Source organism: Lissotriton vulgaris, chromosome 9, assembly GCF_964263255.1.
Source record: "Lissotriton vulgaris chromosome 9, aLisVul1.2, whole genome shotgun sequence".
NCBI classification, from domain to species: Eukaryota; Metazoa; Chordata; class Amphibia; order Caudata; family Salamandridae; genus Lissotriton; species Lissotriton vulgaris.
Window position 1 is genome coordinate 575,292,995 of NC_141697.1, and position 17,195 is coordinate 575,310,189.

The following is a 17,195-nucleotide window of genomic DNA, read 5'->3' on the forward strand; positions in this document are numbered from 1 at the left end:
CTGGCCTCCCCGCCTGTTACTCCGGTCCGCCCATACCCCTGCTCCACACCTCCTCAGTTTAGCATGGGTTACCAGATGCCACAGACTAGGTTTTTTTTAAGATCAGGCCAGAGACGACACAGGGGGAACAAAAACAGGAACAGAGAGTACAGTGGGAGGACACTATGTCACGAGCCAGCCCAGGAGTAGGCTCAAGGAAATGAAACCGGGCACTAGCTCAGCAAATTAGTGGTTAACCTTTCAGACAGGGTGCTAACAGAAATAAAGGAGTATTGAACAAGGGACTAGGATTCATCCGCACACCTAATCTTGACAGGTTTCCTTTACGTTATGAATTGGTGACTTCTTTAGAAAGATCAAATTGAAAGCCTTTTGTTGCAACAAAAAGAATTAGAGTGCAGACACTGACTCAGGGTTAAGGAAGAAATCCATCTTTACTCCCCTAGCAATATGGTACCAACTGAAATCGTCACAAGCAATGACGAAGACGATTGAAGAGACTGATTTGACAACGAGTAAGAAGGTGAAAATGGTTTGGACAGACTGAGTAAAGATGGCAACATAATTATAAAACCCACTGATAAGGGTGGAGCAGTGGTTGTGCAAACAAACTATTAAAGGCGGGGCCACTAGATTTATGCACAAAGGAGCACCAAACTATGCAGCAAGAAAAGGCAAATTATGCTGCATAATGTGGTATGTTTTTGATAGTATTACTTCATTCTTTTATCATTTGTATACATGGTAATACTCTCAAAGCAAAGATTATCTCATTGCTACCAGTTTAACAATCAAATGCATAACTAAGCAACTAAGATTCCCAGCTAACTGCTGCGAAGGTCCTTCCATTGTGGGCAAACACGTTGCCACTATTTTTTATTTACTTTTGATCCATTTGAGCTAGAACTTTTTTCTTGTAATCATCTGCAGATTATGCAGCAGAAGATGGATTATGTGGCAAATCCAGAATGATGCGAAAAAAGCTGCAGCCGCAGAATCACATAATTCCAGTAGCCTGGATTATGGGGATAGGAGATTGAAAACTGACCCCACAGTAGCACTGACGAAAACAATTAACATAATGGTCGAGGAGGCGAAGATGAACATGTGGATCTTCGGAGACTGATGTGGGAATTTTTTATGGCAGATCATCCCATCATTCTCAGCTTCTATACTCTTCTGAAGATCCATAAGAATAAAACACCAACACTAAGCTGCCCAAATGCTTCAGACATAAAATACTTACTGGAGCCACTGTCTAAATTTAGTGACTACTTCCTTTTCCATATGGCTCTTACATGCGGGATACCAAGGATCTCCTACAGATCGAGAGATCCAAAAGATCCAGCAGAAGTCTTTCATTACAGATTGGATGTGGAAAGTCTATATACTAGCCTTCCCCCAAAGGAGAGCTACAGGTCATAGAGGACTTCCTTTTATCTTTTGACTGGGCTTATACTACATCAAGACAATTCTTCCTGAAGTGTATACAAACAGCCTTCAAAAATAATCTTTTCTAATTTGAAGGAACCATTTCCCTGCAGGTACATGGAAAATCGATGGGTAGTACTTTCGCCCCTAGTCTACCATGCCACTAAGTACATCAGTTAGATTAGAGACTATACAGGTCGTAAAGGGGCTATGCACCAAGGTAAGGAAAAACACAAGAAGAGAAAGACAAGCCACAAAATAAGATGTAAGCAAATAAGAGTGACAATAAGGCCAACCAATGGTAACCAATGGGCGAGATTTAAGCCCACTTTAAGTTCACAGGCCTTTTGCAGCCAGACAGCTTGCATTGTCCGGTAAGTGAGACTTAAAAGTGTTCTCTATTAGTTTTATCTTAGGATGAGCAACGACAATTTATAGCTCCAATTTGCAAAGCACTTTAAAGGTTATCAGAATTTCATATTGAAAATTTACTACAGAGGTCTCTTCTGTTTGCCTCACATATTTCTATTCAGCCCTTTCTGTGGGATGTAATGGCTAGCTTTTAAATGTTCTAACTACCCAGCTTGTGACACCGAGTCCAGTGGTGAACCTTAGAGATGGATTACCTAGGTTGTGATCAGTGACTAATGAATTACGGAAGGACCAGTCAGCTTAAAGGTGCTCTGGCATGCTTAGACTGGCTACAGGAAGGAGTATGCATTCCAAACATTTTTAAAACAGCACTTCTAATGGACAGAGGACCTAGGTAGGAGGGGACATTTCTGTTCACTTCTTTCCTCTTGGACTTCGCCTTATACAAAATGTGCAAGGAAGAATGACCCTGAGGGGCAAATTAGAGGGATCACAAAGCGAGTAAGAATATTTCAGGAACCAGGCTAAAAATTCCATACAAACACCTGAACTGTGTATTGTTGAAGTCCAGATCCTACCAAGGCACACCCTTCTGCTTTTTCAGGAAAGATCTAGGCTGCACATATCTCTTGCACGCTAGCCAGTGTAGCTTTAGTAAACTGATCTGCTGCTCGCTTATGTACGTTGCTTGGAAGGTATCCTGTACATGCCAGGAGGTCCTGGTGGAACATCATTGCCTGAATACTCCTATCCTTCTAGCTTTCAAGTCCTCTCTTCGTTCAAAGAGCTGCTTGTTACCTGTGCAACTTCTTTGCTAGCTGCTTAATAATCAGAATTGTAAACTGGTGCAAAAGGCTATGCATCAGCAATGTTTGTTGGCAATTCGAAGTTTCCGCTCTCAAGAAAGTAGTATTGATCTTGGAAGTGGCTTAAATGCTGCAGGTATTACCAACAGTCCAAAACGAATATTGGCATGCAATTTCGCACTGCCGATCATTTTTTAAGCTGTATACAGTATCTTTCCTCATTTCTAGATTCCACTTCCCTTACTAGTTCCATCTTGTCCCTCCCAACCAGGGTCTCCGTTACATCTTGAAACTGTGGATCAACTTGAAAAAGGCAGGGTAGAAAAATTAAACGCTATGCAAGACTCACAATCTCAGGCCATGATCTCAGGTCATGGAGCAGTGCTGCACAGGGTTATTCGGCAGTGCTACTGCCCAAGTTACACAGGCATCATTGATTCAAACAGAAAACCAATACTGTGCTCAGAGCACATACAGCAGAAATGAGAACATCATAAAAACCTTAATCAGCATAGCTGATGAAATGCCTTCATATGACTCAATAATGTACATTAGTAGTGGCGGGACGCACACCTTGTATTCCATGTTTTACTATACTACAAATTCACTCTTAAATTCTTTCGAATCCATATTGGCGTGCTCGCTTGCTCCGCCCACTTGCGCTGCAATGTAGAATAAACACGAAGGAAACCCCATCTGGTCCCCGTCAAGCTGCACAGCCATGACTGCCACTATGAATACAATGAATCGAATTTCTATACATCTCTTCTTTTATATCCACAATTTCTACATGACTTCTCTCTTTTCGCTTTTTCTGGTGTTCATCAATTCATTTTACCCATTATACTTATTCATCATTGTACAGCAAAAACAAAGGAGGATTAAATGTTTCCATATGTCACGTTTTTATTAAAATCATTTTGAGAATGAACCCTTCGTCAGGTGTATCTAAAACACAAACAAATTCATAAACAAGCATCGGCTTGGTTATGTTGCTTCAGTAACAATGATTAAATTTGAAACATCATTTAACCTCTCAATTATTAAAACAGAGAGACATTACAAGATTTCTACAGTTATTCAGCTGAAACAATCATTTACATAAACCATAACCCGTTATAAGCACCCGTACCCTCCAAGCCATGCTGTATCTCAAAATCCTACAATCCCATCAACCTGAAGTACTCATGACCTCATGTTCATCCATAATACTCTTTCTTGAAACACTCACACAGCGGTAATGTCAGCACGCTTACCGTGACATATGTTCATCTGTTTTTAAATGAAATGGCATGACTCAATTCCACCAGGTTTTTACCGCATTATTATATATCTCTCGAATTTCCCATAATGTGCCACTGCACCTCTAATCTTCGCAATAGTAACTGCCTTAGCTGTTTCAAACCTTTGCTAGCTTTATGATGAATAAGTATAAGAATGGATAAAATAAATTGATGAACACAGAAAAGGTGAATAGAGAGAAGTCATGTAGAAATTGTGATTATAAAAGAAGAGATAAATAGAAATCCGATTAATTTGTGGCAGTCATGGCTGTGCAGCTTGACGGGGACCAGATGCAGTTTCCTTCGTGTTCATTCATATGATTCAAGACACAAACACAGTAGTAGCAACTGGCCACTGACTTCAATGCAACCTCGGCATCAAGCCTTCAACCAGCAGGAGTTACCGCTCAAATTTCAACGTTAAATATATTTTGAAAAGCATTCCTTTTGTTCCCACACACGGGATTAACTGATCAAAGGAACACGTTTAGCTGTCAAACAAACAATGTTGGCTAAACTGACTTCCTCCAAACAAAACCATGTTATTTTATGAGGAAATTAGCACAATTTTCAGGACAAAATATAATCTTCTCAGGTTTGGTGAATAGATGTTTTTTTTTCCACCAAATACCTGTTGTTTGTTGATCGGACTCTCGGCGTTGGAGGCGACTGGAGGCTTCCTTTGCATCGTGAACTGGCTGGAGCATAGAGAGACGCTACTGCTTGCCGGACCCGCTCCGCGGGTCCCGCTTCGCGCCACTGTGCTGTTGTCTGGCCAAAAAAGTGCAGAAGGCATTACCACCACAGGGCTGCGAGCGTGCTGAGTGCAGGACTCGAACTCCCAAGAGTCCCTGCAGCTCCAATCACCTGAATCACCTGGTGACGCTCTCCCTGGTGGCCTCGCCCCCATCACCTCCCTGTCAATATTATACGAGACACACACCCGCTGCGCGGGAGCGCGCGGGAAGCGCCCGGGAGAAGCCCGGGACAAGGGCGGGCCCTCTGAGGCCCTCAGAGGCACGAGAAGGCTAGGCTAGGCCAGTCCTCTAACAATTGTTTAATCATAAGTTGTTTGATCAGACTACCTGCCTCGTGTCCTCCCTGCCGTATATGAGAATTGTAACAGAAGGTATATGTCAACCGCTTAGGATTTGTAGACTCCGTTTGTTAGTTTTAGATTTAGTTCACCTATCTTAAACATCAGCGAAAACTATCAAGTACTTCAGCTTAGGCTCACCAATTAGTAACCTCTTTTACCATTTTGTCTTTGCATTTCCGCTGCTATTGTCTGATTTGAATGATGACAAAAAAATTAAGGTCCGGGAGAATATTGGTAGGAAGATCAAGCTCAAAAACCAGATCGAATCCCCTTTGAAATAAGCTTGGTCAGGCTACTAATCTGAAAAGCACTGGTCAGCTTTTTAATCTTTGGGAAAAGGGTAAGAATAAAGCTACAATGGCGGACAATAAACCAGAGGATATTAAGGATTCAAGAGCCATTCACTTAGATATATTACCCAATACTTCAAGTGAGATGCCTGAAAATAGAAAGGAAGCTGTGGATAATAGTTCAGTGGTAACAAAAGTAGTTCCTCCTACCTCTGAGAGTGATTTCTCTCCCCCCCTATTTTCCACAATGAAAAATAATATCATATTAGTGCCAGAAGTAACTATAAAAACTAAGAAAGACGTAGAATATGATAACCTGCATATAGGGAAAATTTCACTAGTAGATGCCCATCATACAGTAAATATATCCCCAACATAAGTTTCTTTTAATAATGGTCTGTCCCCAATGGTGCTAGATAAAGACCTATGTCAAAGATACTTAGAGAATGACCTGGTCAAAGCTGAAATAGACCTAAAAACCCCGGTAACATCGACCCACGCTGGCTTGCAGCTATACAGTAGTACCCCTTCTAAGTCCTCACACTCAAATTTTTCCATTAGTCCCAACCTAAATCTGACTGGGATAAATGCACTACAATGTCAGGGGACAGACAAACCCATTTCTGATTCCCTCCAAATATTAGAACACTTATTGTCGTCCATTTTACAACTACTGGAAAAATTTGTGGGGGGCTCAGACTGCGTACTAGATACAGTGACCCAAATTCTGAAAGTTTTATTGGACACTCAAAAAGAGAAGGACTTAACCCAAAAGGAGCAGTCCTTCCCTTCCTTAGTACTAAGTGGGGCAGAAATAAAAGATCAGTTATCGATAGTCAACAATACATCTAATGAAGTACATGAAGATGGGAAAATAAGTGTCTCTCAGCCATCCCCCACCCTAATCCGCCCTTCAGTTAATGACTCAGAAATCAAATCTTGCGGAGAACTCCCTCTGAAATCCGGGAACGACCTTTTCCCAATCTTTAAGAAGCAACAGGGAGATGGAGATAGAGAGGCGGACGCTGCTCCGGAAGAGAAGGGTAACAAAGGGAATTCAGAGGGAATTAAAAAAGAATGGAAAAAACAAAAGGAAACTTTTGAGACGGATAGAAAAAAATAGGCGGAGGAAAATCCTCTTTAGAAAACATCTTAACTCACCTGTATATAATGAGGTATATCAAACTCAGGTGGCAGCTGAAAAGGAAAATAACCCTGAAAATGAGATCATTAAGGTAAACACTGCTCCCCCGCCTTCAAACACCCCAGTAATACTATTTACCTCCCCTCTTCCCCCTCCATCAACAGTTGATACAAATATCCTCTCTCAACAAGTTTCCATTAATAGGGATACAATAGGGTCCAAAAATCCTCTATTCCCAGGACAGGATCATAACCCCCTCCGCCAAAGTAGTCCCAATACTCAACCCTCTAGCAACATCCTTCTCGGGAGCAGTAACAAGAGGCATCACGCTAGAAGAGTCCAAAGAGAAATGCATAGATACAGTATGGGTAGAATTCTCTCCCCTTTTTGACACCGAATGCATTTTGAATAGATCCCTCTTACTTAAATATTTTCAAGAATCTGCCAACTTGAAATTAATACAATCAGCCGATCTGGATATAGTACAAATACTACAATCAGAGGCGGGGATGATAACTAGGGTGAAGTTCTACTCTAAGTTAGTAGCCAATCTAATTCTGCAACGCTCAGAAGACCTGCAGAGCAGAGGGATAGATGTAATCCCGGTGTTGGGGCATACTAGACAAATCAATGTCCTTAAATCTAAAAACTCCAAGTTGCCCCCATTTTCTCTGTTGCAAGCAGCAACAGGTAGTATAAACAAGGTGGGAGAACTTACAGAGTTAAAAATATGTAAGTCTAAGGATTCCCGTTTGGTGTCCTATCCCACCCCTCCCCTGTTGTCTTACCAACCAGATATTGGAGACGAAAGTGTCCAATGGAATTGGCTTCCAAGAGTTCTGGCAGAAAAATCCTTAAATAAACAACCAAATAATCTGCATCTTTAGCAAAAAACTATCTATAATATCCTGGAATGCAGCGGGTCTAAAAAACAGTCCGGAGAAAACGGCTTTCCTCTTGTCCCTGGAGGCAAATATAATATGCCTCCAGGAGACATGGTGCCCCGATAAAATCCAAATAGGGAAAGACTATTATGTTTTGGAAGGCAGCGCCACTTTGAACAAAAAAGGGCATGCCAGTGGGGGGATAGCCTGCCTTTTATCAAACAGAATAAATTGGAATTATGGGCACTATATGGACCCCAGTAAACTGTTCCAAGTAGTAACCTTATTTAGATCAGATAACCCAAAAACTGATAATCGTTTGGTCCTGATTAATGCCTATATACCACCAGAAGCTGGTTTTAATGTAACACTAAAAAGGGTTTTCTTGCATATCCAGAGTATTAGGGAGAAAGACCCGATGACAGTTATAATTTTAGTCGGGGACCTGAATTGCAAGATTTCCAATTTAAGCATAAATTTATTCTGCGATAAATATAGAGAAGAAACTCTCCATATTCCCCGGGCAGTGTTTCCTGAAAACATAAAATCAAATAAACGTGGTAAAATATTATTAAATGAGTTGGCAGAAATGGACGGGATTATTGCAAATGGGAGACTCCCCTCGGATTCCCCGGCTAATTTCACGCATAAATCCTATCGAGGGGAATCGATTTTAGATTATGTAATAATGGGGACCCACTCATTTGAGTTGTTGAAGGACCTCAATATTATTGACACTCCGCTAAGCGATCACAAAATCCTTTCCATCTCGATGAATGTAAAGCCTCCAAGATGTGATCAATGGTCGCTAAATAATGACCAAATTTCAGCTCTAAATCAGGTAGGTGCTACTGGAATGCAAGGGCGCATCGAAATTTGGAAGTAATGCTAGATACAGCAATATCTGAGCTTCCTTCCTGGAATGGCTCCGAAATTGAAAATTTCTGCCTCTTCATGAAGACAGTGGTAGCAGGGACAAAAAAACTTAACAAGAAAAAGCCCATTAGAATATCCCCCAGCCCTTTGAGACTGCTAAATACAGAAATTAATAAATTAGTAAGGGCCCAATACATAAATAGATCCGCTGGTACAGCACAAAAAATAACTAAGCTAAAAAGGAAAAGGAGAAGGCTATTAGCCATATTACGCAAGGAAAAAGAGGATGCCATCTGGGTAAAAATAAGAGAAGCTGCTATCAACGGGGAAATGAGGCAATCTTGGTCCCTCATAGGTGAGGGGTGTGGACTGAGAACAAGCCCCTCACCTATTGCTATTGAGGAACAAATATGGAGGGATTTTGTTTCTAATCTCTATGCAAGTAACAACATGGTGGACACTCAAGTATGGCCAAAAGAAATGAGTGTGCCTTTAGAACCATTTACAGAAAAGGACATAGATTTAGCTATCGGAGAAATGCGGCACTCCGGGGCCATGGGCCCGGATGAATTGCCCATTAACGTACTAAAACAGAACAGGGCTAAATGGAGCATGTTACTCTGTCCAGTCTTTAATATTTGTTTATTAAGAGGTAAGGTTTTACCCTCCTGGAAGGGAAGTATCCTGGTACCGTTGTTTAAAAAAGGTGATCGCCTAGCCCCTCAGAATTATCGCCAGATTGCATTACTGGATGCAATCGGCAAAGTTTTCACAAGATGTCTGCTCAAGCGGATAAATGTCTGGGTGGAGCACTCGGATATTCTTCCACTTGAGCAGACTGGCTTTAGAAAAAATCACGGTACCTTGGACAACCTGACAGCCCTTCAGGTAATAACCGACAAATACATTGGAGCCAGAAAGGGGAGAGTCTACGTGGCATTCATAGATTTTTCCACGGCCTTTGATAAGGTCGATCGTCAATTACTGTGGAGAAAGCTTCATGCTCTGGGAATGCCTCATAGACTCTTAGGTTTGGTACAAGACTTACACGATAACACGTGGTGCAGAGTGCTATTGGGGGGAGAAAGAGGCTTATCCCAGCTTATTCCATCGGCAAATGGCCTCAAGCAGGGCTGTCTTTTAGCCCCCCTCTTGTTTTCCCTTTACGTTAGTGATCTTCCCTTTACCATTTCTGCATGTGAAGGCATTGCCCCACGCTTGGGAGACACATATATTTCCTGTTTAATGTATGCGGACGATATATTGATCTTAGACCTTACCCCAAAAGGCCTTAATAATCGTCTGCAATCATTATACGCATTCTCCGAAGACCATTTTTTGAAAATAAATATTTCAAAAAGTAAGGTAATGTGTATGGAGGGGAGAAAAAAACTAAAGTTAGAAAACTTCAGCTGGGAGCTGGGAGGTCAGAAATTAGAAAGAGTGAAATCATACGTATTTTTGGGCAAGGTAGTTAACAGCAACCTGAGCAACAAATCCCATATTGAAAACAGCTCCCACAAGGCAAAGTCGCAGGGAAATGGGTTAAGAGCATTATACAAATCGACTGGTAAAAGACATTTTGGATATCTGCTGGAGGCTTTCCGGGCAAAAGTTCCCCCAACTTTGCTTTACGGCATAGAACTTATCGACTCAGTCGAATGGGGCTTTTTGGACACTGTCGAGGGTTCCCTCCTGAGAAGCTTAACCTCGGTTAACCGCATCGCTGCGGCGGCTTTTCCCGCTGTGCGCGGCAAATTCGAAAATACCGCGTTACGTGACGAGCTGGCCTTGTCATCCGCGCAGGACAGGTAAGCGCGATGACGAGCCCAGCTCGTCAATAGCCTCGAAGGGGTTAATAATAGCTGCAGTACAGCTGCCCTTCGCTTGGAATTAGGGCTAAGAAGCAGCTGGGTACAGGGTCTGGCAGGAGTCATCCGCTGGGTAATATGTTTGATTAAAGGAAAGCCAGCCACATTAAGATCCTTAATCAAAAATGAGTTGATGGGTCCCCTAAAAGAGTATTCGATTCTTATAAAGAATGATAGGAAGGCCATTACCCTCTTGGGCCTGGAGGAAGCCACCCTTTTAGATCTCTCTACACAACAATTAAAGCTCACATTAAAACAACTACATGGAAAGTGAGCTACGAAAGGGATCGCAACCTGATTATACAAAAGAAGGGGATTACCCAAGCTGTTGACTCTTGTTTGATTAGACAAATACAACCTTATATTTCTTGGAATATACCTCACGGCTTGCGCCGCTTTTGGCTGCTTCTTAGGCAAGATCTTCTTCCACTGAATAAGCTGCTGGCCAAATGGCATGGTATATCCAACATATGTAACTTCTGTAATATTTCAGTCCAAGACTCTATACATGTCTTGCTAGTTTGTCCAGCATTAATGGCCCACCGTCGGTTGTGGGTAAAGCCTGTATGTATTCAGTTTGGTATTTTATCTGCAAGATCTTTGATAGATGCGATCTTCAGTCCCCCAAATGAAATTTTCTGTAACAGAATTTTTAATTTTTTCAAATGTTTTTTAGAATTATACTAGATGAATGGCCTGATAATTTGTATATTACTGTTGATTACATGTGGTTTCGTTTTAATATGTCCAGTCTGTTACCTTGTAATATGTGGATCTCTAAGGAGTTCCAAAATCATATTTAAATAAAATTGAATTGAATTCCACCAACAGAGGCTTAACGATTTAATCAAGCTCTTGACGTTTACATCTTTATTGATGGGTAATTAAAACCACGTAAATTGAAACAAAAATAACTGCATGCCAGACTCAGCAATCACTACGGAAAATATATAAACATGAGTCACGAGCCTGCTCATTAAAAAGTGTTGAATATTCATATACATTAGACATTGCCACACTGTAATGTTAGTGAAATACTTCCCATGAATTTAATAAACACTCTCATGAGTAAGACAGTTAAAAGAAAAAACATTTCACAATAACTGCGTTTTTGCAGGTGTAAAGTCCTAATCATCAACTTGAAGGTAGCACATACATTAAACATGCAGATTCAATGTTTGGCAAACCAGAAAACTATATGAGCCATGCTTTCACAGCCAAGATCACAAAAGCGACATTCATTATTAATGTATGCATCGGTGGGGAAAGAATTTCACCTAAATCAAAGGGACAAACCTTAAAATGCATATACTCAATTGTAAGCATGCAAGATATGGAGATTAAACAGTATGGTTGTAACTGACATATGATGTAAGGATGCATAATAAACCTATTCTACTTCTCCAATTCTAGGGTAACTAGGTTTAGTGTAAAATTAGTCGTTTTAATCTGCACTGCTAATTTATTTTTTAAATAATGCTCTTACAACACAATGCATCTACAGTCCAAACATGTTCAATGTATCTAAAGCTGCAATAAGTGTGATATGCAATAAGTTCTTCTAATGAGTGCTGACTGACAAATTCCTGCAGGTGCTTTCAATATTTCTTGCTCAATGATCATTGAACGGAATAAGAAATGCAGAGTGACGCCATACTGTGTTGATGCATGGTTTAGTTGGCAGAATTCCGAGCAAATTTGCACCTGAAATTCAGCGGGGAAAAATCCGGAAATATCACTTAACAATTTACACTACATGACCTATAAACTTGTCTGGAATGTCGGTAGAAAAGCTTCCACCCCATACTTTAACTCAGGGGTAAATAAATCACTGTGCTATATTAAAAAGATTGCAACGTATGAAAAGAAGTAAAAAAATTATCGCAGGGTCAAATGCAATAGCACACGTGCCTTTCCACATAAAATACAAATCTGTGATCTGCATGTTACATGACGTGCTTTGAAGAAGGCAGATTAACCCTCTGTGCTACTTTACGAGCCAAAACTGTGACTGTATAAAATACAGAACTCTCCCAGAACTGCGTTAACCAAACCCCTTGAGTTATCTTACTGCTATATAATCCTCTCAAATTGCTGGGCTAACAAACATTTCTGCAGCTGGTGGTTTAACCCAATAAGATTTTTAGGTTTCGACCTGGCGAGGGGCTTGCCCCTCCCAGTTTGAAAACTTTTGTTTTCAGTAGGGATGTTCATACCGCCTCTGTTTCCAATTGGTTAGCTCCATAAATGGAGGCTAGCCATTGGGAGACAGAGGCTGTCAATCGCGCTGTCTCTTGAAAACGCGATTCGGGGGCGTTTCTGGTGCTTTTTTTAAGCCCCGCCCCTTTGTCCCGGGCCGCGCTGCGATTGGCTGCCGGCCCGGGACACCCCCGTGACGTCATTCCCGGGCCGCGCTGTGATTGGCTGCCGGCCCGGGACACCCCCACACCCCCGTGATGTCATTCCCCGGGCCGCGCTGTGATTGGCTGGCCGGCCCGGGACCTGACTTGTTTTAAATATGCAAACGCAGAAGTTTCTCTCACACATACACAACAGATGCTTAGCAAGGTTGTCTCAACCTAACATAAACTTATTGTGACTTATGCTTGTGTTGGTTTTCTATTTACTTATGTAAAATTGTTTCCTGAATTTTAATACTCACTGTCCTGAATTTGCACCCGCCAGTTGCTCACCCTAGTTTTGGCTGTTAGGCTCTGGGTCGATTTCTGGCTCGGCTCTCTCTGACAACTAACTGTAACTCTTCACGACAAAAAGCGGTGGTGGAAACCCCCCCCCATAGAAAAAAACAATAGGTTCAAAACCTATAGGAAAGCAGTCCCTCAGTTCAACTGGGGGAGCCCAGTGGCTCAGAGCGCTTGCGCAGAAGGACTTCTATCTGACAGGTCACAGCTTATTGCGTCACCAAGTGCCATGAACGCAGGAAGCGGAAGAGAAGTAAATTGAGGGGAGGAGATAGGGGGCGGGAGTAGGATCCTGGGTGGGAACATACAAACAAGGAGAAGGAGAAAGTGGTACGGAAGTAAAGTCCGGGTGCTGATACTTTTACCTATGACTGGTGGTTGTGGCGTAGTCTCGCACCGCCTGGCGGAGTGACAAAGTAGCAGTTTACTCATGTGGCTACACACGAGTGTCTTCTTTTCAGAGCCTGCGGTAACAGCGCTGTACTGTGTTTGCTCCTCCCGAACCAAAGGGAAGCTGTGCTTGAAGTTAAGCTGACACAGCTACTCTGTGTGTCGCAATCCAGCATTTTTGGTTACAAATCTTGCAATTCACGGTGTTCTTTTAAAACACCCTAGCCTAGGTCACGCCGGAGTTGTTTTTCATACCCTTGCATAAGGCGACGTTATCTTTACAAATCCACCCAGTACAAGGCTCTCTTCACAAAACCTGGTTCCAAGTGGCGTTCTCTTTACAGCGAGGACATTTCCAAATCCTGACATAATTATAGTAATCGTCTAATTAGAATTTCTGGCACAGAGTGAGCCCTGCCCTGAATCCTGCACCGAAGACGCGTCCCTTCGAAGTTCTGAACGTCTCTAGTGGGCATCATGTCCGGGACTCCTACAGACCCCGGGGCACTGCTGGCCTCCGCGCGCCAGGTGTACGTAGAGGCGTTTGGTGGATCCGCTCCCAAAATCGCAGTGTCCGCCCCTGGCCGGGTGAACTTGATCGGAGAGCACACGGATTACAACCAGGGCTTCGTGTTGCCCATGGTAAGGAGGAGGGGGTGGCACAGTGACGAAGGTGGATGCTGCACCCTTGGGGATGCACACGGGTGCGTGTGGGACGTTCCGAGACGGTGAAATGACGCTGGTCACAGTAAAGGTTTTATTACGAGGGCAGAAGGTTTTGGGTAGGAAGTTGTAATATTTTGCATTGCAGCCGTCATTCTTTCACTGCTCATAGTGTTGTAGAGCTGTAGGGAGGTAACTGCAGTCAATAAAACCTCTACCGTGTACAAGATTTGTGTCTGCTGAGGATGAAGAGGGACAAACATCAAATCTATGGGTTCTTCTAGCCTTTGATACCCGTCACCACATTCCAAAATCATGCGTGAGCCTTACAAGTTCCATTACCACAGTTTAACTACACCTTAAAACTGATAAAGACATTAATATATATGATTTAAAAAAATCCTTGATTACAAGTACAGTGTGTTCCTGTTGTGAGGGAAAGAACATGTTCTTAATGTTGCTGCCTCTAGCTGGAGTTTGTCTTCAAGCTCCCTCTGTTGCATGGTGGAGGCCCTCAGGGAGTTGGGACCTTTTTGAGTTGAAAGGGATGACATGACCTGCCTGCCACAATAAGGAGAAGAGGACTAGGACAGATGAAGACACGAGGAAATCCTTTCATGCCCAGCTCAATAATTTGGCAGATGCATGCTTTTCCTTCTGGCAGACCTTATACAGGCGTTAATTAGGATGAAAACTGGCTAAAGACTGTTGTTGGCAGAGATCCATAATATGGCTGCAATTGCAAGTTACCTCTCTGTTTCTCAAGTGGTGTATGTGGATATACAATGGGTGGGTATTTCACTTTTAAATGTTACTTTTACATTTCTGTGTGTGACACACCTTCCTACAATAGTGTGCCATCTTTCCACTACTAATGAGCTCCACCCATATATTTTTATTTATGCATGTTCCTCCTTTCCGGATGCAAAGAGACACTGGTCTGGCGCTAGTTGGTTGTCACTATACAAAATAAAAATTTGATTTATCCATGGTTTCGGCATGCAGAACATCTTAATGGTTGCATTCAGCATACGGTCTCAATGAAGCAACTCTTCTGGCCTGGGTTTTTCCAAGAATTTGGGGAAGCTGTTCCCGATGGTGGAATGTTCACCTATACTGAGTACCTAGGACGCAAAATCAGTAACTGACAACTTGTTTCTGCGACTGCTTGAACTTAACATTTGTACCATGTGTCTGCGAATGCACCTGTTTGGAAAGGTAGGCCCGAAGCCTTGCTTGATATTATGGCATATAAGAAAAACTTGGGCTGCTCTAGGCAATTTATGGTGGGAGCCAACATGGTGTGTGTATTAATAGATGTCAAGTGGCCCCCTTTGTAACCCCTTTGCCTACAGTAGAAGCCAGAATGTTAGCCCAGGTTTTCTGTCCAGTGTCTGAAATTCAGTCACAGGGGTTAAACATACCAATGTCTCTATATTTATGGCAAAGTCACTACTTTGGGGAAAGTTGGTGAGAGCTAAATTAGTACACTGTGCTTAATATTTTCAATGTAGTTGATTTGCAAAGTGTACAACTAGCGTAGTAAACCCACCCGTCACTAAATAATCTTTCCAGAAACAAATGAATACACAAGATTGATTTCATTACATGGTCATCCATGTTTAAGGTGGGTGTAGAAAGCTTTTTGTTGAGTGTTATCTTTGAGTTTCACACGATTATCACAGCCAGGGTCCGATATGTGCCGTTAGGGGAGTGCAGTGCTCCATTCCCGATGGAACAAGTAGGTAGTCAGGGTTGTGTAATGACATCATTCCTTTTTAGGTTTCACCTGCACAGCGCTCGTTAAGTCTCTTGTAAATAAAAAACAAGCACTGGCGTTGCCAATAGGTTTCGCATTTGGAAAGTTGGAGCTATTGGTTTTGTAAATGACATTTTATATTTATATATCGTTATTGGCATTGTCAATAACAATATATAAATATAAAATGTCATTTACAAAACCAATAGCTCCAACTTTCCAAAGGCGAAACCTATTGGCAACGCCAGTGCTTGTTTTTAAATGTAGCCTCTTTGTGGCCAATTTAGTTAGAACACATTTACTGTCACATATCTCCTTGTTCCCAAATTCTTGGCAGCAGATTTTTTGTTAATAAAAATGTAAATTGACAATCAGATTTTGATTTTAAAGCTCCTCGTAGCACCACTCCTCTTCCACGCCTTGAGCCACAATTTACGTGGGTCAGTCGAGTAATTTTTTCTTTCCAATTTTAGCACGATTTTGGGACATTTTCAAAATGGTACAGTTTATGTTGGTTCTTCGATTTACCACATATCGAGAAGTGATTATTTCACCTAGCAGGTCATCACTGACTGGAGGAACTCAGCCACAGGCGAAATAACTATGTTCATGACAAGCACCAGGTGTCACTTCTTCGAAAAGGTGTTGAATGCAGGCGCTGTAATATCCCGGCCTAGGTGGTGCACCTGTTCAGAATATTGATGGTTGTCATACATACAGCATTCAATCAAGGCCATCAAACAACTCCCAAACAGGTCCAGGTGAGATCACATATACAAGGCTAAACACGCATTTCGACGAAATTACTGATATGGGCAAACCAAATCATAATTAATTAAATCGCATGTGAACAAATCAAGCAGAAGCGAACAGTTATAAAACGGATACCCGAAAATAACATTATTCCGATCGCGATAACGGAAAGAAAGTGTGAACTGACATACTTAACAGGGCTAACGATATTTGTACAAACACAATATACAAATAAAAAAAGTATTGAGGAATTTAAAGTTACAGTTTCCCAGAATTTTTTCTCGGGGATTAGACGTACCTGTAAAATCGGTCACTTTCCACTGGATAGCGAGAATATTAAGCACGAATAACATGAGCGGTACTTACAAGGACCATCCACAAACTCAACTCAATGTCTGTCGCATGTTATTTTGATCTTTCAACAGCCAACATTTGTTATTTTAATACTTCCGGATCGCTTGACGTCCTATCCGAGAGCTGAACGTTTCGAGGAGATATGTGGGAGTGAGCGAAACACGTGACGTCTTAGAAGATATAGGATTGGAGCTTTGCCGGCCCCTCAGCCAATCCTAGTGCTTTGCATTGCATTTCGATTTGCTGATTGGCTGTGTGAGGTCTCTGCTGTCTGTAAACATTGTTCAAGCCGCATACCATACCACAGTGTGTGGGTAGCAGTTTGGAGCCGGTAGCGTTTAATTCTTGACATAATGGCCAGGATGTTTCTGCATCCCTGATAACCACGTACATTCCGTGATGTGTGGGTGAAGATTAGTTACTATTAGCATTTTCGACTGGGACGCGGTGATCATAAGCGAGTGGAAATGGCCCGACCGTCTGCTTCCCTGCTGTTTAGCGATAGACATCAGGAGTTG

General features: G+C 42.1%; 1 protein-coding gene across 1 annotated transcript in view; it reads right to left on the minus strand.

Moving 5' to 3' along the window:
* Window positions 1–16,819, minus strand: part of LOC147691858 (integral membrane protein GPR137-like) — a 99,087-nt gene extending 82,268 nt beyond the window's left edge. Inside the window, exon 1 of the mRNA XM_086938135.1 lies at window positions 16,622–16,819. The gene's annotated coding sequence lies outside the window, so the exon portion shown is untranslated. The remainder of the gene's footprint in view (window positions 1–16,621) is intronic.
* Between the last annotated feature and the right edge of the window lie 376 nt (window positions 16,820–17,195).